The sequence below is a fragment of the Schistocerca serialis genome, chromosome 4, assembly GCF_023864345.2.
Source record: "Schistocerca serialis cubense isolate TAMUIC-IGC-003099 chromosome 4, iqSchSeri2.2, whole genome shotgun sequence".
NCBI classification, from domain to species: Eukaryota; Metazoa; Arthropoda; class Insecta; order Orthoptera; family Acrididae; genus Schistocerca; species Schistocerca serialis.
In genome coordinates this window covers 629,494,932-629,518,568 of record NC_064641.1, presented here as the reverse complement: position 1 = coordinate 629,518,568, position 23,637 = coordinate 629,494,932, and the positions used below count along the sequence as shown (strand labels likewise).

At 42.6% G+C, this 23,637-nt stretch overlaps 1 non-coding gene across 1 annotated transcript; it reads right to left on the bottom strand.

The window, feature by feature from the left end:
* Window positions 1–22,352: 22,352 nt before the first annotated feature.
* On the bottom strand, window positions 22,353–22,426 carry Trnas-cga (transfer RNA serine (anticodon CGA)). The gene has a single exon. It is a non-coding gene; the product is annotated as a tRNA-Ser (tRNA).
* Between the last annotated feature and the right edge of the window lie 1,211 nt (window positions 22,427–23,637).

Genomic DNA, 23,637 nt, shown 5'->3' with positions numbered 1-23,637 from the left:
ATGAGCATCAGATTACCTGGAAACTTAATAAAAAGGTATCAGCTTTAACATAGCAAATGGAAAGTTGCAAATTAGAATTTTTTAAAAAAGGACTCAAAACTGAAGTTTTTTGCCTACTAACGTTTTTTTGATAGTTTACTAGGTGCAATAATATTATCAAAATTGGTTCTTGGTACTGGGAAGTGAAACAAAGCTTACTTACGGGAACAAAAAATTTGTAGCACAACAGACATGCTTAAAACACCTCTAATATTGTGAGGTAAAAACCTTTCTTACATCAGCATACATTTTAATTTTTTTTACCTTTTTAACAATAATAACTATTTTTTATTTTAATTTTTCTTGTTTAAAAATATCCCAGATTGCTTTTGCTTTATACTTTATTTTTTATGTGTAGTTAATGTATTTTTCTCTTTCAGTGACAGACTGCATGATTTTATGCTATTTTTGGTGATGGAGTTTTATCTTTTAATCAGAGTCTCTCCTTCAAACTAGTAAGATCCCCCTCTTTCTGCCACAGCATACTTTAATCTCTGGTGTTATTGATCCCCCATCAGTGCTTGTGTTTGCTTTTACTCCCATTTGCTGTAGGAGAAGACAGGACTCAAAATTCAGTAGGAATATTTTGGAGAAAGAGTTAAATTTTCAGTTGAAGGATTTGCATTTTCTGAGTACTTATCCTATAAGTTTTTTTAACTGTCGTGATCGAATCATTGCTTATGATTCACTTTACAGTATTTCATCTTAATGTTCTGTATCAATTTGGTTTGCATATTTTGTTATTGACTTTTCATGCGTAATCGGATAAACCAAATGAGGCCATCAACAACTCTAGCTGACATTAACCAGAACTCTTGAAAGGAAAATCTTTATTGAAATCTCTGTAAATAATGAATCCTTAGATTTGTCCTCATAACATTATTAATACACTTACTATAAAATTATGAGACCATGATCAAAACTTACTTTTAGAAGTCTTAATTCTCATTACTGTCAAGAGAAACAAATAAAAGTAAAAGACACTATCATTGTTTTTGAAATTTTTAGCTCCTTCCTCAGGGAGAAAATAGGAATAGGTTGGGGAAGTTTAGAAATGAAGGGCAGGTCACTCGGACCGTAGGATGAAGGGAGACAAGTTTTTTTTTTTTATACTCTTCACTGTTTGGTGAAATCTGAGATAGTTATTTCCTGCCAATAGCCTGTAAACTGACACTATATCTAGATTATGTGTTTCCAGATCTGTTGTGGCATACCATTACAAAATCTGTACAGAACAGTATTCACTGATCTGGGTGTCCTGGGATTAAATGCCACTGTTCGTGTATTTATAGCTGCTCTGTGCATTAATCTTGGTTCTCCAGCAGTATCATTTAACTAGTACCCAAAGTAATACTATGTTGAGTATAATACATCATTCGACCTTCCACATATTCCTGTATTGATATTAGGCATTAGTCTTTTTTATTTATGAGGCATTTTATATTTTGATGAAAGATACTAACACAGTATCTCTTCAGATCTATGTCTTTTTTCAAATTCCATTGATTTTCTTTGCTAGTAGCTCTTTGAATGTAATCAAACATACCTTGTGTAGTTGTCTTCTGGATGAATTTACTCTAACAGATACCTAATGAAAACATTGTAAATCACTTGTGTATCATAGACAGTACTTTGTGTGGAATGGACACTGCTGGTAATTAGTTGCAGAAGTGACCTATTACCAATAGCACTCAGAAGGCTGGAATGCAGTTGAGACATCTGATCTAATTCATTTTTAATTATCTGAAATTCCATCGAGTTGTTTTATGTTAGATTAAGACATATTCTAAAACTTAAGCTTATACTGTTTCACAACTAACAGTTGTTAATAGGAAAGGAGAGAGCATATCCTGAGAACTTCTTGGCGCTTTTCTCATAAGGTATCTCCAATGAGAATCTCAAGAGAGAAGTATTTTTTAATTACATCATAGAGGTGCAATACGCAGGGAATGCTAAGAAGCTTCAACTTCTTTCACAGTAAGTCAACAAGATGTCTCACAAACAAGTGAATGGCATGGTGAAAGAAAGTGGTAGCCCACAAGAGTGTACTTTGAGCTATTGCATGATATAAGTTTAATCAATATTCAAAGACAAGAATGTGTGGAAGTATACCTCCATATGGTAATAAGTGACATGACTATAATTTACAAACACTGTTATTTATGGATAAACACTTATTTGACACACAAGAATACGAGAGACTACTACCATCGACAATCGCTCTGTCCAAACTGGCATCGTGACACAGAGGTTCCACATCCCCACACTGCAACTCTGATTGCAGTTTCTTTATATCGATTTCTCAATGTCCCCCACAGAGAACCCCCCCCAACCCCAGAGTGCAGAGTACTGGAGGGTGTGATTGAAGGTTGTCACCTGTGAGGCATATAAGATGTTGATCGGCAGTGCTTGTTGGAGCATGGAGATGGCCGGCATCTGCTATGACATGAATCATGAAGGATGGTCTGGTGGCCGACCGTAGCAAGAAGTGGGCATGGCTGGCACTGACTCTTCAACTGTTGATTGTCACAGAGTGGTCAGGATGCATTTCCAGGATAACCACATTGTTTGTGGTGTTAGTGGGCAGACTGATTGACAGTTTGATCATGAGTGAGAGATGTGATGACACTACAGTGAAAGCCACTGTTGGCGGAAGTTGAGAGAACTGATAGCAATCACCTTAGTCAAGCTTTGTGGGTAGATGTGTTTCACTTCAATGCATAGATCATTCTTGACTAACTTGACCAAAGTTTCATCTGGATGATAGCATTGTATGTTGATTGTGAGCGTTTATGATTGGGCTGGACATGATTCAGAGCTAAATTCGATGTCTAGGTCATTGTAATTTTGTAGTGTATTCATGTCATCTTCAGTGATAATTGTCGTGGTGTTTCCATTGATATCAATGTCATAGGTATGGGTTCCCCGTTTGACCACTCAGAGTAGGCTGTTGTGTGGAGGTTGTAATGCCATTTGTACGGTATCATCACATAGCAAGATGTCTGTGTAATTCATGACTCATGTATGCACAGTTTGGGTGAAAGGTGCATGGTGCCAGAGGAGGTACAGGGTGATGTTTTGTACCATTGCCGGAAGATCCGAGGGGTCATTCATTGGTGCCTGTAATACAAATTCAACTGGTAGTGTTAGGATCTTACCATAGGGTATCTCTGTGAGTGAGGCTTGTAGATCTTTACACACCGTGCATATACCAAGGATTATTCACAGAACAGCTTCAGTCCACATGACTCTGTGGCACATGAGAGCTGCCTTCATTGTGCGGTGTCATCTGTCTTCTAAGCCTCTGTTTTGAGAATGCGATGCCATTGTACGATGGTGAGAGATGCCCCAGATGTTACAGAACACAATATCCAGGCTGTGATAAACAACTTAGCTGTGGACTGCACTGTGATGTCTATTAGCTGAATGGCTTCTACTCAGCATGAACTTCTGTCAGCCCTGAAGCAATGTATTTGTAGTCCTCTGACTCCAGTAATGGTCCCACAAGGGCTACGTGGACATGGTAGAAATGCCCATGCAGTATTTCAAAACTGTCAAGCGGTGTTCGTTGGCAGTCAAGATACGTGTGTGTTCAGTCGCGTCTAACACTTGACCAAACCAATCTCTCAGTTACTGGTCATGTCATGGGGCAGATGCCTGGATACATGAGATTATATACACTGTTGAAGACAGTTTGCTGCATGGTGCTGGGCAGGAATGGGCAGATCCTGTGTTGCTATATGTCACAAAGGATATTGACTTTTGAACCAGGAATTGATTGTTGTTTGATTGAGAGTTTGGACGAAAAAGTGTCCATGAGCAACACTTGCACTGGCAGGTCCTTTTCTTGTTCTTCTGCCAGTTTGGTATAGTCAAGGGTAAGAGAGATTATGTGCACTCATGACAAGTAGTCCACTACTAGATTATCTTTTCTGTGCAAGTGCCAAATGTTGTTTGAAAATTGTGTGATTAAATCTAAGTGTTGGTATTGTATGGGGTTAACCTTCACCATAGGGTGTTGTATGGGCTCTGCTAATGGCTTGTGGTCAGTGTAAATGATGACATGGCACCCTTCTATGGCTTCATGAAAATACTCAATGGATTTGTACACTGTTAGTAACTCCTGGTCAAATACTGACAATTTTGAGTGCAAAGTTATTAGTTTCTTAGAGGAAAACGTGAGAGGGTGTGTGCTATCCACTACCTCCTGTTGCAGTACTGTGCCAGTAGCCAAGTTGCTGGCGTCAGTCCTTAATGTAATTGTAGGTCTGGTATCGGGTGTGTCAAGGGCACTTCCATCCCTGTACAGTGGTCGACTGCCCTTTGCAGTCTGCAGGCCACACTATTTTTCACTTTCCTGTGTGTGGGGACCCGCTGGGGCATCTGTCAGAGTTTCCTGTACTTCAGCTGCATGAGATAAGTGGCACCAATAAAAGTTCAAAATGCCAAGCAACCTATGAAGCTCATGGTAAGTTTGCAGGTTAGGTAGCTGGTGAACTGATTCAACTCAATCTGGAGCCAATTTTGTGCATCCTGCATTGGGAGTACGGCCAAGGAGTGTGACTTCATGTTTTCACAGTTACATGACAGATGTTGGGTATTGCTATGTGCATGTGTGAGTGTAAGGAGTGTTTTGTGTATCCTTTGGTGCAGTCATTGTTGTTGTGCATTGGTATAGGGTCTCACACAGTTGATCCTGAACTGTGTTCATTTCTTCTAGCATGGTAACATACTTGCTTAGTAGTAGACTACTGTTGACAAAGGCCATGATGTGGGTCAGCGGCAGGCAAAATTCTAATTCTGAGCCTGTAATGAAGTTGGAGCAAAATGCCGCGGGATCAGCTGTTGGGAGGCATGGTGGAATGAGGCACCATGGTGGAGGTCAGACAAGAGGTTGAACTTGAGAGAAAGGCTACTCTTACCACTGGCTCTGCAATGTAGAAGGTCCATTAACAGTATAATGTGTCAGAAAGATGCATTTCAAGATTTCAAGTACCATGTACCCAGATGCCTGTGTCATTAGCTGCATATAGCTACAGTCCTATATTTGCAGTGTGTGGTTCAAATAATAGGTGAGGCACAGTGCACAAGTCTGATCTTGTGTTGATGAGGAAGTAGAGATTAGTGTCAAAATATGGAATGTAGAGGTGTCCATTGAGTGAAGTTGCTGTGAATGAGGGGAAGCGACTTGTCAGTGTGCACCTGTTTCATCCCACAATTGTCGTTTGGGGATTGCAAGGCTGAAGACAGTTGTGTGCTGATGCTCTGTATTGCATATGATACCAGCAGTGTTGCAGGCAAGAGGGGCGCAGTAAGATTGTATGACATTTCCTGTCCAGTGGTTCCACCTCATGCGCAATCATTGAGAGCTATCTATCACTGAGATGGAAGTTTTAAAATCCATAATGCAACAGAGTTGTGTCTGGCATTAGAGAGGGCTCCACTAGCGATCATTGACAGTGCCATTATTGTGAGGGAGTTCCTTTATTGAGCTGTTCAGCTCAAATGACTTGCTACACCTGTTGTTCTGGGGTGAGGGCAGTGTGTTTTAGTATAGCTGTTTTCCTGTGTCGTATTTGTTGAGCAGTTCCTCATGTTTCACAAGGTGACAGATTAGATTTACAAACTTTGAATTGTCATCAACAATGCCCACTGTGGTGAAAATACATTCAGTCACAAAGACACTTGTTTATGTCAGAATGGTGGGACCTTCACTTGTGGTGTAGCAGAGCACTGCCCTGTGAATCCCAATATCTAATGTAGCACCGGAAACATTGTATGGTGCAATTAATGCTGGGTCCATCAATTGTGGCGCAGCTGAAGAAATGTACATACCATTGGCCTTGCACGAATGTTGCACATATGAGAAGGCTGTGCTCTGAGCATAAGTGACTGTGTTGCAGCAGACACAGAAGAGACAGTCGGTAACATGTCCATTCTTACAAAAACCGAATGTGAATTTGTCCTGTAAGCAGGCTATCATGGGGTCTACTTGCAAATCTGTTAATAAAGGCTGTGATGGCGGCCATTGTTGATTCATACTCATTGTATTTTTTGATGTGGCATTTGTACACTTTTTGCTCCATATCCCACATAGTTTGTTGCCAGAGGCAATGTGCACACTGCACTGTATTTGTTATGGATGAATTTGTAGCCATAGAACTGTGTGGAACAGTGAACGAGTTAAACTTTATGTCCATTGTTAATGCACAGTAGTGTGGCTCATGACAGTACTCAAATAATGTGGCATCCACTGCTGTCGGGTTTGCCAAAATGGAAGTACACCTCCATGTGGTAATATTCAATGTGAAAATAATATGTGATATGAAAATAATATACGAAAATACAAGAGGCAGCTACAATGAATGATTGCTCGGTCCGACTTGGCATTTTGGTCACAGAGGTTCCAGGTCACCACTCCACAGCGCTGGTCAATATTTCTCCTTGTATCGAAGAGTATGTCCATACGAAAGTAAATATAACAACATAGTTTGCTTAGTGGACAGTGGCCCATAGGGAATTACATGTTCCAAGCGTGTGATACATTCAAAAACACAACTGATCAAATGATCAGTCTTATCCTTACTAACTGAGGAGTATCACATTATTTTGCCAACCCCTTTAAATGGCTGGTGTGTGGGGGAACTGGTACATTGTGCAAAGGGAAAGAAAGTCCGTCAGTTGCTTTTTGAGTATTCACTGAACTGATGGCTGTAAGAAAGATCCATATTATGTGCAGTGTATGCCTCCATGGGCTAGTCCTAGTTATGAGGATCACTGAGTAGTTGGGTGGCAATTGCAGGTTTGATTTTTGTTAGCCTCAGGTATATGACAGTTGCTTGTGTAGACCTACATTGCTTTGATTGTGTCAGTCATTTGTGGTACAAACTACTTACTTCTTTTCTTTTTTATTAAATAATTTTTAGTAGAAGAATAATAAATACAAAATCAGTGTTGAGAAGAGCAACACACAACTTTTTTCAGTGGATCACAACACATTGCCTTTGTTTATGAAGATTGCCTCGACTGAGATTTGCTCTACGAGGGCTATTGATACATTAACCACCAAATGACAGTTGAAAAAAGAAAAAAAGTACATAAACAATTTTTATAAACAATCTGTACTTAAATGTTGATATTACTTCTCCATGTTGTTGCCACTTGAATTCAAACATTTGTCATACTGTGACACCAGTGTTGTTATTCCTTTAACAAAGAATGGTGCCTACTGGTGTTTCAGCCAGTTGTTGACAGCATACTTGAACTCATTGTTGGTTGTGAAGTGTTTAGTAGCCAGCTAGGACTTCATCTTGGGAAAGAGATAAAAGTTGCTTGGTCCCAAGTCCAGAGTATAGGGAGGATGTTGAAAAATCTCCCAGCTAAAACGTCAGTTTTTCCTTAATTTGTTCACGATATGAGGTAGCATGTTGTTATGAAGGTAATCATCCAGTGATTTGTTTTGTAGTGGCCTTTCGCAATACCACTCAAGGTCACTGCAGAATCCCACTGTTTCACATCCTTTAAGCTACCATTAATTTGGTCAGATGTTCTAGAACTGGCAGTTAAAACCCAAGTAATAAAAGAGAAAATCTAAAATAATTACACAGGGGTAAGTGGCTAGCTAAACACTTACAAAAATATGGATGAGCCAGCCCTCCAGATAACACATTAAAAATTTTTCCCAAAAATATTTCACAGAACATTAAAAGTTGTCTCTCATTTTTGCCATTGTCAGTTAAAATAGAGGCCTAATCTGTAAGTAAATCAGGTGCTGCTTTCTTGTCTGAATGTGTAACACAGTCAACAAAATTTTTGTGGACTGTATGCTGTACACAAGTGCCACACAGTGGAATGTCTTGCTGGAGTAAGAAGACATGCATCATAAGGCTATACCCTCTGTGCAGAGAAGAAGGACTTCATCCCTTTTGCATGGTTCGAAGGGGATATGCCATGGCTGAGCTGCTGGCTTTACTAAATTTGCCAGCATACCATACTTGCAACCACTTTTCTTCCCATCTGCACATGGCTCTGTACTTCAGCAGTACAATGCTGGCATGTCAGTGGGTGGCACATTGAACTATCCAATTATTGAAACACACCTCCAAGGCTATTACTGCTGCAGTCACCACAGATGCCTACTGCAGCAGCAACACCGCAGACAGACCAGCAATGCGGATTGCCGGCTCCGCTGCGAAGTCTGGCCGATGCAAGACTGTTTACCAGCAAGTACCACAGTTGACAACAAACACGTAGATGCAGCCACTGTCCATCAGAGGGCATCAACCAACAGCAGAGGAAGGGGGTGTGACAATAAAAGAACTGTTACCTGGTGATCACGCTTGTGCAAATAGTCCCGGAAATATCCTTCCACCTGGGGCTAGATAAGGTGGCACCCGGCCATTCAGTGGGCAGTTCTCAACTAGACAAGTGCAGAGGAGCTCAGCTGGTTCCGCAATATGCCACCTCGATCATACCCTCTTCCACAACAATATGTCGCTCCCGTCGGGTTACGCTAGCTACCAGCTGCTAACAGCTGACTTCGTCATGGAACAGTTGTATGGATACAGAGTTGAAGGGAACTCTGATTGTAGGAATTAGTTGTTATTTGCTTGATCCACAGAAGGTATCCTTATTGTTTTGATGATTTTGAAGAGTGTGTTTCTGTTGGTGGTATACTGTAGTTTCCTTAATACACTCCTGGAAATTGAAATAAGAACACCGTGAATTCATTGTCCCAGGAAGGGGAAACTTTATTGACACATTCCTGGGGTCAGATACATCACATGATCACACTGACAGAACCACAGGCACATAGACACAGGCAACAGAGCATGCACAATGTTGGCACTAGTACAGTGTATATCCACCTTTCGCAGCAATGCAGGCTGCTATTCTCCCATGGAGACGATCGTAGAGATGCTGGATGTAGTCCTGTGGAACGGCTTGCCATGCCATTTCCACCTGGCGCCTCAGTTGGACCAGCGTTCGTGCTGGACGTGCAGACCGCGTGAGACGACGCTTCATCCAGTCCCAAACATGCTCAATGGGGGACAGATCCGGAGATCTTGCTGGCCAGGGTAGTTGACTTACACCTTCTAGAGCACGTTGGGTGGCACGGGATACATGCGGACGTGCATTGTCCTGTTGGAACAGCAAGTTCCCTTGCCGGTCTAGGAATGGTAGAACGATGGGTTCGATGACGGTTTGGATGTACCGTGCACTATTCAGTGTCCCCTCGACGATCACCAGTGGTGTACGACCAGTGTAGGAGATCGCTCCCCACACCATGATGCCGGTTGTTGGCCCTGTGTGCCTCGGTCGTATGCAGTCCTGATTGTGGCGCTCACCTGCACGGCGCCAAACACACATACGACCATCATTGGCACCAAGGCAGAAGCGACTCTCATCGCTGAAGACGACACGTCTCCATTCGTCCCTCCATTCACGCCTGTCGCGACACCACTGGAGGCGGGCTGCACGATGTTGGGGCGTGAGCGGAAGACGGCCTAACGGTGTGCGGGACCGTAGCCCAGCTTCATGGAGACGGTTGCGAATGGTCCTCGCCGATACCCCAGGAGCAACAGTGTCCCTGATTTGCTGGGAAGTGGCGGTGCGGTCCCCTACGGCACTGCGTAGGATCCTACGGTCTTGGCGTGCATCCGTGCGTCGCTGCAGTCCGGTCCCAGGTCGACGGGCACGTGCACCTTCCGCCGACCACTGGCGACAACATCGATGTACTGTGGAGACCTCACGCCCCACGTGTTGAGCAATTCGGCGGTACGTCCACCCGGCCTCCCGCATGCCCACTATACGCCCTCGCTCAAAGTCCGTCAACTGCACATACGGTTCACGTCCACGCTGTCGCGGCATGCTACCAGTGTTAAAGACTGCGATGGAGCTCCGTATGCCACGGCAAACTGGCTGACACTGACGGCGGCGGTGCACAAACGCTGCGCAGCTAGCGCCATTCGACGGCCAACACCGCGGCTCCTGGTGTGTCCGCTGTGCCGTGCGTGTGATCATTGCTTGTACAGCCCTCTCGCAGTGTCCGGAGCAAGTATGGTTTGTCTGACACACCGGTGTCAATGTGTTCTTTTTTCCATTTCCAGGAGTGTAAATAAGTTGGCAAAACAAGTTGGTTCCTGCTCTGTAGATTTAGCAATTACATCTGCCATATTATTTCCCTCAATACACATGTTCCCAGCAGAAGAACACCACCTTCTCCAAACAGAACAGACAAGGAATTGAGCACTTGCAACACATCCCATATAATGCTCTATAGAACACAGTGAATTCTATAAGTAACCAGATTTTGAGGAGATGATTGTGGAAAACATCAGAGCAGCCAAGGAAGTCCCTGTGTTTAGACCCAAGCACAAACACAGCTGCCTAGTTGTTGTACTCATAAAAAATGTTCTAAAATAATGTACTAAAAAAGAGTTGCAGGGATGCAGTTTCTCCTTTATATCACCAAATCTAAAATTACTCTGGGGCTCTGCAACAACCATCTGCCTTCTTCGAGGTTGACTGGCGTGTGTTCCAGGTTTGATTCCCAGTACTTCCACAAATTTTTCCGTGGTGGGAGGACTGGTATGGGACGCACTCAGCCTTTTGAAGCTAACTGAAGAGCTACTTGACTGATAAGTAGTGGTTAAAATGTCAAAAAACCTGACGAAGACTGAGAGAGTCATGTACTGACCATATGCACCTCCACAACATAACCAATGACACTGCTGGCAGAGGATGACATGATAGTCTGTCTAGGGTCAGAATGCAGAAGTTTTCTTCAGTAACGAGGATGGCAGTCAGTTCCAGCTTTGGATTTAGGTTTGTGATTGCCCCACACCAAGTGACTCCAGCTCAAACTTCACGTGAATTCCAAATGGCCTTGGTGCAGCTGGATGATTTGAGAAAAGGACTAGCAACCATATGGTATGCTGGCAAATTTGGAGCAGTGCTGGATGCACCATAAGAAGTTGCCACCAGGTGGTGAGTTGTGGTTCCCGAGCCTCAGTATAGAGACTGGGTATGGGGCTGGACCTGTAGGCACCCGTGGCCAGCCTGATCCCCTCATAATGGATAGCATCAGTGATATTCACGTAAGAAGTCTGCTGACCCCTACACTGTGCACCCATAGTCTAGCAGCGATATTACTGAAGCATTACAAAGCTGGAGCAGGTGCATCCTGTCCACTCCCCAAATTCTGTGGTGTAGTGGGAAGGGGTAGAAGGCACCGCATGAAGACTCGTCCGATCTTTCCAAGTGATTTATTGTTTCCAACTACAGTGCCGCATTCCCCTCGGTCTGTGTCACCAGGTCCCACAATGCTGAGGACACCACCTCAGCGACCTGTCAAGTGCTCTGCTAATGTGTCGGCCTTGTACGGCTGTGGTGATATGACGACATCACGGCTGTGCTGGCAGCTGACTCAGCAGCCTTCTTCCTGTGCTGCCTCAGTGCCACCCGCTAACAACTGCGAGGTGGCCCATTCCGTGCGTCCCCATCGGTGTAGCTTGAGTTGCGGTGACAACAAGCGCCCACGATCCAGCAGCTGAATCTGCGGCCCCTGCCCTGGATGTCTCTGGTGCATGTTGGGAGCTGTGGCATGACCCGTTGCTGGCTGGCTGCGAACCCCGCGTTAGCCTCAGAGGGTCGAACCAGCAACCTGCCGTGGAATGGAACACTGGCGCCCCATCTGCTGCTGCGTGTAGCCGGTGGTGTGACACGCACTGCCGTCCAGAAGAGCTGTCACACTTGAATGCTTTGTTAGTGAACTGGCACCTGTTTATATGCGGCTGTGCACCTCTATCTTGCTAAACATACCACTCTGCGTCACATACTCATAACACTTAGGTTGGTCAGTGGGCCCCTTCTGCCTGCCACTTGTGCCATGCAAACCGCTGCGTGTACTTTTTCTGGTGGTTCTACGCCCCTGTAGCCTCTATTTTACTTTGAAACCACTGGTAACATAACTTACTGTCTACAGGCCAGCACCTGGCTGTAACTTGTGCGCTCAGGAATATCACACCAAAACTGACTTTTCCTATCCCAAATGGTAGTGCCGCTACATTATTCCCCCATTCGGAAAGATGCGGTCACTGAGTCGACCTTTAACTAAATATTAACTTATTTGGGTCAGTACTTATGACATATTTCCTTATTTTTAGAAAACTTAAATGTGGTCTGTTGCCCCTTGAAACACATGACATGAGACAAAACGTAAAAATTCCTTACTGGATGACCACTGCTTGATCAACCCCTTACCTACACACCTCATGCCCTCAGTATCCAATCCACTGGGATTTGCACTACCCTTGGTTCCCTCTTGGAATTGGCTCTCCGCCTGATCAGAATGAAAACAACACATAATAAAGGCTGCGAAGACATTTGGCACAGAGGTGCTCAAAATGAATGTTATTTGCTATTGCCTTTCCCTATACTGAGTGACATGTTGCACAAGCTGTTCAGCTGATGTGCACCCCTCTTGGTCTAAAATGAACTGGTTTATGGATCTCAACAGACCTGACTCCAGAGTTTGATTTAACAAGGTCAGATTCTGCCTTGGCAAAAACTCTAAAGCTGCTTCTGGCCAGTACAGCTGTCTCTGTGTAACATTCAATTGCGTGACTCCTGAAATTGACGCTGGCAGGTGGAAGGTTGGTCCTATTGTGTTACACACAGTTCCATTGATTAAAATTCTGCTCCCCTTGAGCTCTATACATTTTGCTTTGGCAAATACTCCCTGCTCAAAACAACTTGCTACTACTATTAATTTTTATTAGGTGGAGAAGATCCAATGCATCCCGACCCGTTGCAAGCTCAATTTTGGCTCCCTCGTATAGTCTATTTCTTTCCTCCTGGCTAAAAATAACTGCACCATGCATGTGTCCGGATTGGTAACATACCGTTACCTTCCCTCTATGGCAGCTCCGTAATTCCTCCCTTGTCATCTCAGCGTACCGGCTGTTAACTGCCGAGATCAGCAATACCTCCCCAGTTCGTTTTTTTACTTCTACCAACTTTCTCAACGCTCCCCTTTTCAATGACCTGAGGACAGGGATCACCATCACCCTTCCTCCCTCTTCAAAAAGACTGCTGTCCCTAGCAGGATCACAATACTCGAAAATACATATACGAAAATACAATGCCTAATTAATCTACACAAACCCAATGATATACAACAATAAAACAGAAAAAAACTACAAATACTCTACTACTTTCTGGATCACAAAGCATATGGTACTTCATATTGTACTCTATCTTCCTGGTTTTCTCTATGCTTAGCACCTCTCTTCACTCTCTCTTTCTTCCTCTTCCCTTCCTGTGACATGCCTGGAATCACATCTGGACAACCCTTAAATGGCCGTAACCACACAATGTGTACTATCGTTGTTCTAGTTGGCAGCTGGAGCTTATTATTAATGGGGGATATGGTTTCAACAACTTGGTATGGTCCTTGATACCTCGTGATGAACTTCTTCATTTTCCCTTTTGGCGTATATGGGCTGGATAGCATTACCCATTGCCATTCTCTATACTGCAGTAAACTTCCTTTCCATTTCACAGCATCTTCCTACCTTTCCAAAGCCTTCATATTTGTGATTTGTACCTGTTTCCAAACATCTTGAATTGGCCTCGTGAATTGACGTACAGATTCACTGGTCTTTCCTTTCTGTAGCTTCACTAAATCAAATGGTGATGCCATTTTTCGCGCGTACACTACCTCATATGGAGACAAACCGGTATTGGTATGGACTTTTGCATTGTATGTGCATACAATATGCTTCAAATACTCATCCCACTGATGGTGATGAGAATCCACATAAAAACTCAGCATCTTCCCGATTGTTCTGTGTACTCGTTCTGTCCTTCTGTTGGCCTGTGGATGCAACACGCTCATCCTCAACTTCTTTACATTCAACAATTTACACAGTTCCTTCATTAAATCCAACATGAAGTTGGTCCCTTGGTCAGTAACTATTGTCTCCGGTACACCAAATTTCAAAATCCAGTTGTTTACTAATGCTTGTGCGACCATTGCTGCCTGTTGATTTGGCATAGCCACCATCTCCACATACCTCGAAAAATGGTATATTATTGTCAGAACAAATCTGTTCCCCAATGGTGTTCATCTGAAAGGTCCTAAGACATAGATCCCCAACATAGAGAATGGACATGTCGCTTCCGGCAATCGTTGTAGCTGTATTTGTTTCCGACTCAAATCTGCTCTCTGCACACATGGTGTACAATTCTTGACATACTGGTCTACATCTACTTTCCCACCTCTCCACCAGTACCTCTCCACCACTGTCCTATTCATCGCTCTACATCCTCCATGACCAGATAACATGTGATCATGTGCTTCCTTTAAAACCTCATCCCTCAGCTTCGCTGGCTCTACTACCCTTGGTCCTAACTTCATTTCCCTGCACAGAAGACTATCATACATATTAAATTTTGGCTGTGTCCAATACAATTTACAATCGTTGTCCACATCCTACAATTCTTGCCATACTACTAGGTCATAACCTATGACTTCTACTTTTGCCACCTTTCTACTCAGTGCATCCGCATTACCGTGCTTCTTCTCAGGCTTGTGCAACACCTCATAGTTGAATTCACTAAGCCTCACAGCCCAATTAGCGAGTCTAGTGGATGGTTCCTTCAACCCCAACAACCACTTCAATGCTGCATCATCTGTCACTACCCGAAATCTTATCCCATCTAAATAACATTTAAAAATGTGATTCCATAGATTATGCTACGCAACTCTCTCTCTCTCTGTTGTTGAGTAATTCCTCTCTGCTGCATTCAACTTCCTAGACGCATAGGCTACAGGATGTTGTTTCCCATCAATTTCCTGACTAAGAAAACATCCTAATGCTTGATTCAATGCATTGTGTGCTAATATAAACTCCTTTTCAAAATCTGGAAACACAAGAACTGGACTTGATGTTAACATTTCTTTCAGTTTGTCAAATGCTTTCTGACACTCTTCTGTCCACTCAAATTTCACACCCTTCCATAACAATCACGTCATCTGCAAAGCCCTTCATGAACTTTCAATAGAAATTGCAAATTCTGATTTATGACTGCACTTCCTTAACTGTTTTCGGTTCCCGAAAATCCCTTACAGCCTGTACCAACCTCGGATCTGTTCACACTCCGTCCTTACAGATAATATGACCCAAATATTTTACTTATTCTAACGCAAAATGTCACTTCTCCAGGCTTAATGTCAAATGAGCTGCTCTTAACCTCATAAAGACGTCCCTTAACCTATGTCTATGTTGCTCCATATTACTTGAAAACACTCTGTCATCCAAATAGACAAGGCACTGCCATGGTTTCAAACCCCTCAAGATACTCTCCAGCAACCTCTGAAACGTTGCCGGAGCATTTTTCAAACCAAATGGCATTCTGATGTACTGGTAATGGCCTCCAGGAGTAGAGAAAGCAGTTTTTGGACGATCCTCTGGAGCCACCTCTAACTGATGATAACTACTTGTCAAATCTATCGTAGAAAAGTACTGGCACTGACCTAAGTGATCCAAAGTCTCTGATATGTTTGGAATGGGGTATGCGTCCATTACTGTCTTGTTATTGAGTTATCGGTAGTCACAACGGAACCTGTATTTCTTAGTTCCATACATAGATTTTTTAGGCATGATGACAATGCCTGCTCCCCAGCAACTATTACTATACTCTATAATACCTTCTGCAAGTTACTGATCAATGAAATGCTCCACAATCGGCTGCAAATACCTTGGTATTCTGCATGGTTCACAGTAAACAGGTGCTTCGTTACCTGTTGGTCTCCTTTGTTAAACTAATGGAGTTGTTGATAACGGCCCTTGCGGAAAAAACAAATGCTTAAATTCCCACAACAATTCTTCCATATGCTCTTTTTCTTCTCCTTTCAAATGCTTAACTTTGTTACACAATGCAGTTCTATTGGCAGTTAGTGGTTGATCACTACGTCTACCTCTTGAACACCAGTCTTCATCGTCTGATACATGCAAATTCGCTACTAAAACTCCTTTTATCAGATTCACATCTACAGCACTAAAATTATCCATGTTCACGGGGACTACTCGCCTGTCGTTTCCCTCTTGTACGCATAAAATACTACGTTTCACAAAACAACCTAATGGATCCAAAAATTCGTTATCCTCCAATGGTTCAACAACACACACCATACCCACAGGTAGATTCGACTCCACACTTACCCAGAGCAACTTCCAGGTGCCACCAGACACACACACTCATGCGAGTTAAGCTTTAATGCTAATGTACGCGGTTCAATTGGTTTGTTCATAATGTTGAACGCTCCTTGTGACAGCTCTGTATCGACAACAGTTTTCCCTAGCTGAAATAACATTCCACCAAGCTCCGCAGTTCGTTGTCCAAGGTCAATTTGGCATGATGTTGATGTAAGAAATCTACTCCCAGCACCATGCCGTAGCCCTCTCTTACCCATGGTACTATCTCCATGCATGCATCAAATTGGACTTTCCCTATGCAAAAATCACCTGTCGCTGACCCCAAAGGTGTGACCTTCTTATCCCCCACTCCACACAACCTATAACGTGGTGGGTCTAACTTCCTTCATCCCATTAAACTCTTAGTAGCTATTGACACTTGCGCCCCTGTGTCCAAGAAAATCTTAAATGTTTTAGTTCCTATGGATCCTACCTCTGAATATTCCACATCTGCATACATATTTGTAGCATTGAAATTAAACTGGAGCTCCCTTAGGTGGGTCTTGGGCCCCCTCTGCTGTTTAACGTTTGTCCACCTCTACTAACTCCACCTCTCCATCCTCCACGCTGCTGATTTCCACCCCTTCCTCCATTCCTTGGTGACTGGGTACATTGCCTTTGCACATGTGCCATATGACAACACTTATAACATTTTATACCCTCCCTTAGGTGGGTCTTGGGCCCCCTCTGCTGTTTAACATTTGTCCACCTCTACTAACTCCACCTCTCCATCCTCCACGCTGCTGATTTCCACCCCTTCCTCCATTCCTTGGTGACTGGGTACATTGCCTTTGCACATGTGCCATATGACAACACTTATAACATTTTATACCCACTGCAACACTGTTTGTCTATGACGTACCGCCATTGCCGCATCTATTTCCTCACATTGGATTGCCAGCTGAATGACCGAATACAAATCTTTCGGAGTCCCTTCACACACTTTCTGCGACATATGCACTAGTAACCCCCTCAAAATACATCAAGTACCCTTTGCTTGGCCTCCTGCAACAGAACACCATTTGCTTCATCACTCTGACCCAACTCGTAAGTGTACTCATTAATTTCTCTCATTATGTCCGCAAATTTCTCTACTGTCTTCCCCTGTCTCTTCGTCATTGTACTCAACCTCTCCCTAAAGTACCGAGCACTGTTCTGTTTCTTGTAACTTTGTAAAAGCCCCTCCTTCAACTGCTTAAACTGTCCTGGCTTCCTTAAGGCCTCAGAACACCATACATATGTCTTCGCTTCAACCGTTAATCTAATCTTGGCTACATGTAACAACTGTTCATCAGACCAACCATTCATCACAGCTGGAGTTTCCAAGTCACCCACAAACAAACACACATCCTCAGATGCCTTGCCAGAAAACGGAATAATCAAACTCACAGCAGCTGGATTAATCTCTTGCTGTGGCATCCTAGGCAATAACAACTGATCCGATGTGGTTTCCTGCTCACTCCTCAACTGCGTATTGTCCACTGTCAACTGTACTACCTTTTCCAACAAAATCCTTACCGCTTCTGGTACCGACACACCTTGCATCCCTGACCCTGCCATTGTGTTGCTTTCGTTCCCTGTTAATCTCAAAACAAAACAATTAAGTACAAAAATAACCCAACTCCCTACACCTCAGTACCATCATACTCAGTATCAGCATACTCAAACCAATAGAAAGGTAATTAAATGCCATGAAAAAAAAGCTTATTCTCCCATTAAACTAACACTTACTCTGACAACAAAAATACTATGCCCACACAAAACATCTACAATCACTGCCATGAACCATACTCAAAAACACAAAAAAAAGAACGTCCAACACTCAAAAAGAAAAATTGGTCAACACTCAACACATTTTGTGACTGTAATGCAGGCGGTGGGCTTGAACATCGTACTGTACAGATGACGTCTGCTATTCTGACACCAAATGTAGTGGGAAGGGGTAGAAGGCACCGTATTAAGACTCATCTGAGCTTTCCAAGTGATTTATTGTTTCCAACTACAGTGCCGTGTTCCCCTCAGTCTGCCTCACCGGGTCCCACAATGCTGAGGATGCCACCTCAGCGACCCGTCAAGTGCTCTGCTAATGTGTCGGCATTGTATGGCTGCAATGATATGATGATGTCATGGCTGTGCCGGCAGCCGACTCAGCAGCCTTCGTCCCGCACTACCTCAGTGCCGTCCGCTGGCAATTGCAATGTGGCCTCCCCTCCCCCCTGTGCATCCCCACCGGCATGGCTTGGGTCGCGGCAACAACAAGAACCTGCAATCCGGCAGCTGAATCTGCAGCCCTTGCCATGGCATGGCCCACCACTGGCTGGCTGTGGACCCCACATTGGCCTCAGTCGAGCCAGCGACCTGCCATGGACTGGAACACTGGCGCCCCATCTGCTGCTGCGTGTATCCGGTGGTGTGACATTCCCCACCGTCATTATTTTTAGGTCTTGTATCCATTTTTCTTTAAGGCAGACATGGTGAGCCCTTGAACAATTACCACACTTTGAAGGAGATGAACAAACTCCTTCATGGATTGCCTTATCAGTTTGCTCCCACTGGCTGCTCCCTAACATGCCAGGGCAAAGTGCCCAAAGCACTGGCATTTAAAACAGTGCATAGGGCTGGATATATAAGGCCTCATGTTAAAGCAAATGTAACCTGCCATAATACACTCTGGAAGTGTTGTGGTGCTGAATGTAAGAATAAAGACATTATCTTGCACCAATTCTTCATCTACCCTTTTCATCATATTTTGCATGTCAGTAACAGCTTCTTGCACCCACTCATCTTCCCATTCTTCTTTGGGAATGTTTATAATACTCCTGCATGATACAAATCCTTTGCTATAGCTGAGGGTGCTGTGTAGCTCTGTTTTAATGGCATATTCCTTCAAGCGTTTTACTAGCTGGAGGTTCATTGCTTGTTGAGAACTAGATGTTCCAACCAACAGTGAAACATTTCTCAGTCACTTTATAGATTTTTAGGATGACAGCAGTTCCTTCTAACCCCTTTTGAATGGAGAAAAGTGAAACTTTCCCATAGCTGCCCTCTTCTCTCTTAACTATTAAAAACACAATCTGTCTAGCACCTTGTGTGCTGTTACAAGCCATGAGCTTGGTTGGATGCTAATATCCATGAGCATGTAGCAGAGCAACGTAAAACCATGCTACTTGTTCTCATACCACTCCTTACATTATTATAATTGTTTTCCTTTGCTCAATCTTCTTTTGTTAAAAGTGTATATTGAGTCAAATGTTTTTTATTCCAATCTTTGATCACAATATCAGTTATTTTGACGATGACCGGTTTCAGTCCATAATGACCATCCTCAGATCTACAATATACAAATATATACACCTAGTGATCAGTGTGTCTTTCAACACAATGCAGCAAAACGTATCACAATATACTATCATACAACCAGGGAAATGTACAGATCAAATGTGGTAAAACGTACTTTTTCTACACCATGTCCTAAAGTGATAAGGCCCTAATGGCATTGTTGAAACATATAAATATAAACAGCACAGCATTGTCACATAGATCTAAAATAAGGTGTAGAATAGGCCACATCGTCCACACAGTCATTATTGCAACTGGCTACTGAAGTACAGTAGCTACCAGAAATCTGCTTGCCTACATCCTACCTAGATGTCACTACTGTGGGCTTAGATGTAGTCGTCATTTATGCAAAAAACATAATCTGATAAAAACACGTTAGGTATAATACATGTAGCAGACTTTTTGTGTAAATGATGACTACATCTAAGCCCACAGTAACGACATCTAGGTAGGATGTAAGCAAACAGATTTCTGGTAGCTACTGTACTTCAGTAGCCAGTTTCGATAATGACTGTATAGACAATGTGGCCTATTCTGCACCTTATTTTAGATCTATGTGACAATGCTACCCTGATTATATTTATATGTTTTGATGATGCCATTATGGCCTTATCACTTTAGGACATGGTGTAGAAAAAGTACATTTTACCATATTTATCTGTACATTTCCCTGGTTGCATGATAGTATGTTGTGATGCGTATTGCTGTATTGTGTTGAAAGACACACTGCTCACTAGGTGTAGTTATTCGTATATTGTAGATCTGAGGATGGTCATTATGGACTGAAACTGGTCATCTGCAAAAGCATTGATATTGTGATCAAAGACTGGAATAAAAACTATTTTTCAGTATGGATCACTGTTTGTATACACGACTATGTTGCAGCTGGTGTGTATTCAGTGGCTACACAAAATAACTACATAATTCACCATCCATACTTAGTTGATTGAAATTTATTATGCCTTGGGTAGTTTTCAGACTTCTAATGATAATGATAATAGCTCTTCTGGAAATACTTCTTCTGAAGAAATATGCATAATTTAGGATTCATGAAAAACATGTTGACATGAAATTTTCAGTGAGCAAATAGCTGTTTGTTTCTAAATCAAGTTAGTTCATTTAAAAGCCCTCATTCTCCTGTTCGTTAAAAAATGTTTTATTTTTGCAAAAACTTCACATTTAAAAAGTGATTCATATTCAACGTTTTCACATTGAGAAAGTTTGAATTTTAAATAGTGCTTATTTCCAAAACTCAGTGCTATAATTTTGTAGCCTGGCTTTTTCAGAGTCGAAAAATGCCCACTGGAATACTTAGTTAATTTGTTAACTGTTCGGTTTAGATAATTTCACCCCCTTTAAAATTGTGGTGGGTTTTTGGAATCCTTGTGGAAGTAGGAAGTATTTTCATAAAATATTTCTTATAATGCCGTCTATTTTTTAGTTACCCATCTCTCACTGAAACAAACTTGTTTCTTTGATTGTTGTATCTTTGTGTCCACTAATATTGCTATCTTTTATGTCAATGATTAAAATAGGCAAGGGTTCTCTCCTTCTTGATACAATCCCCTTACTCATTTCAGAGGTATCCCACCTTCCAGCAGACTTCTCCTGTGATATAACAACTGTTACATTATAACAGGTGCTGGTAGGTTTCCAAACAACGGTTTACTAATCCAAGTACAAATTGGTTTAATTTCTGATTGACAATAACTTTATAAAATCCATGACAAGAACAGACTCTCATGATGTCTCTGAGTCAAATCCACTTCAGTGTTTTCTACTGGTCTCATTATTTACCAGGGATGAGCTCCATGGCAAGCCGCACTGCTCTGCAGATTGTGAGCCCTGCCTGCTCTGAAGTTATGAGGAACTGTCTGGCGCTCCTGGAATATCTCCAGCATAAATTACCATACCACCCAAACAAAACCTAACCTACTTTTAGCTATTATTACTTAAATCTAGTATTTTTCAGTTCAATTCTCAGTTTTATATATATTTTTGTAAACACAAATGCACACACAATCTCGCAATCTCAGATCTGCAATAAGGATGCTTATCACCAATTTTTATTGACCACCAAGTGCATTTGCACCATTACATCTGCCACCCCTCAAGGTTGTCTGATTGTGTCTGCTTATGCACATGTTGATAACAATTGAGGGCATCCTGTAACTTAAGCACTACTCATTTATTCACAACATATGCTTTTTGCCAAATTACGTCTTACATTACTGCTGATAGAAACTATCTGTTTATAAAACCACTCTTCATTTGGCATGACCTCTATAAGCTTTTTCTCTTCTCATGTCATCAACTGTTCATATAACAAAATCTTGATTCTTAGATGCACAGTTATTTCATACTGTTCTCACTGTTCCAGTATAAAAACTTCCTGGCAGATTAAAACTGTGTGCCCGACCGAGACTCGAACTCGGGACCTTTGCCTTTCGCGGGCAAGTGCTCTACCATCTGAGCTACCGAAGCACGACTCACGCCCGGTCCTCACAGCTTTACTTCTGCCAGTATCTCGTCTCCTACCTTCCAAACTTTACAGAAGCTCTCCTGCGAAACATGCAGAACTAGCACTCCTGAAAGAAAGGATATTGCGGAGACATGGCTTAGCCACAGCCTGGGGGATGTTTCCAGAATGAGATTTTCACTCTGCCGCGGAGTGTGCACTGATATGAAACTTCCTGGCAGATTAAAACTGTGTGCACCGACCGAGACTCGAACTCGGGACCTTTGCCTTTCGCGGGCAAGTGCTCTACCATCTGAGCTACCGAAGCACAACTCACGCCCAGTCCTCACAGCTTTACTTCTGCCAGTATCTCGTCTCCTACCTTCCAAACTTTACAGAAGCTCTCCTGCGAACCATGCAGAACTAACACTCCTGAAAGAAAGGATATTGCAAAGACATGGCTTAGGCACAGTCTGGGGGATGTTTCCAGAATGAGATTTTCACTCTGCAGTGGAGTGTGTGCTGATATGAAACTTCCTGGCAGATTGTGCTTGGTTCGCAGGAGAGCTTCTGTAAAGTTTGGAAGGTAGGAGACGAGATACTGGCAGAAGTAAAGCTGTGAGGGCCGGGCGTGAGTTGTGCTTCGGTAGCTCAGGTGGTAGAGCCCTTGCCCGCGAAAGGCAAAGGTCCCGAGTTCGAGTCTCAGTCGGGCACACAGTTTTAATCTGCCAAGAAGTTTCATATCAGCGCACACTCCGCTGCAGAGTGAAAATCTCATTCTGTTCTAGTATACATCCCCATACTGTTATATCTCACATTTTGTTGGCTCCTTAGGATCATCACATTTATTACCATTATTTTTCTTAAAAAAAAAGTTCTGTCGATTAAGTTTGAATTATGCCATACAGGTCTGAATTCTCTTCCCAGTAGAAACCAGGAGATATCATTCCTGACGGTCTGCCTTGGATTACATCTTCTTATCCACTAAAGTTTCTTTGACATGCCCCATTTAATGCTAATACCGTCTATCTATAGTCTAAATTTATTGAACCAATAATGTTATCTTAAGTAATATACCCTAGTCAAACAAAAGGTTAAAAAAAGTGTAGAAATTTCAAATCTTAAAAGGAAACCCCACTGGACACTTAATAACTATTTTTATTAGTATCTGTAACATTAATACTTAATTCTCCTTTACCAGGTACCTCACAGTTTTATATCAGCCATGACTTTCATAGTTGCCAACCCATTCAGCTCATATATCATCTCATCACTGCTTTAGCTATGGACTGTCGTTGAGTACTCCCTTGCCCTTGACTTCATATGCCCTGACCTAAAGACAGGTTGTAGGGTTTTGTTGAATCTCACTTTGCCTAAAATTTGAATATAACATATTGAAGAATTTATCATTCACTGACTACAAAGGGTTTTATATCTTGCATGTTAAACATCACTTTTCTTTCCTTGTAATCGAATCGGTTAGCACAGTTGCTTTTGGGTGAGGTATACTTGTAATTACATATGGCCCTTCATAGAAAT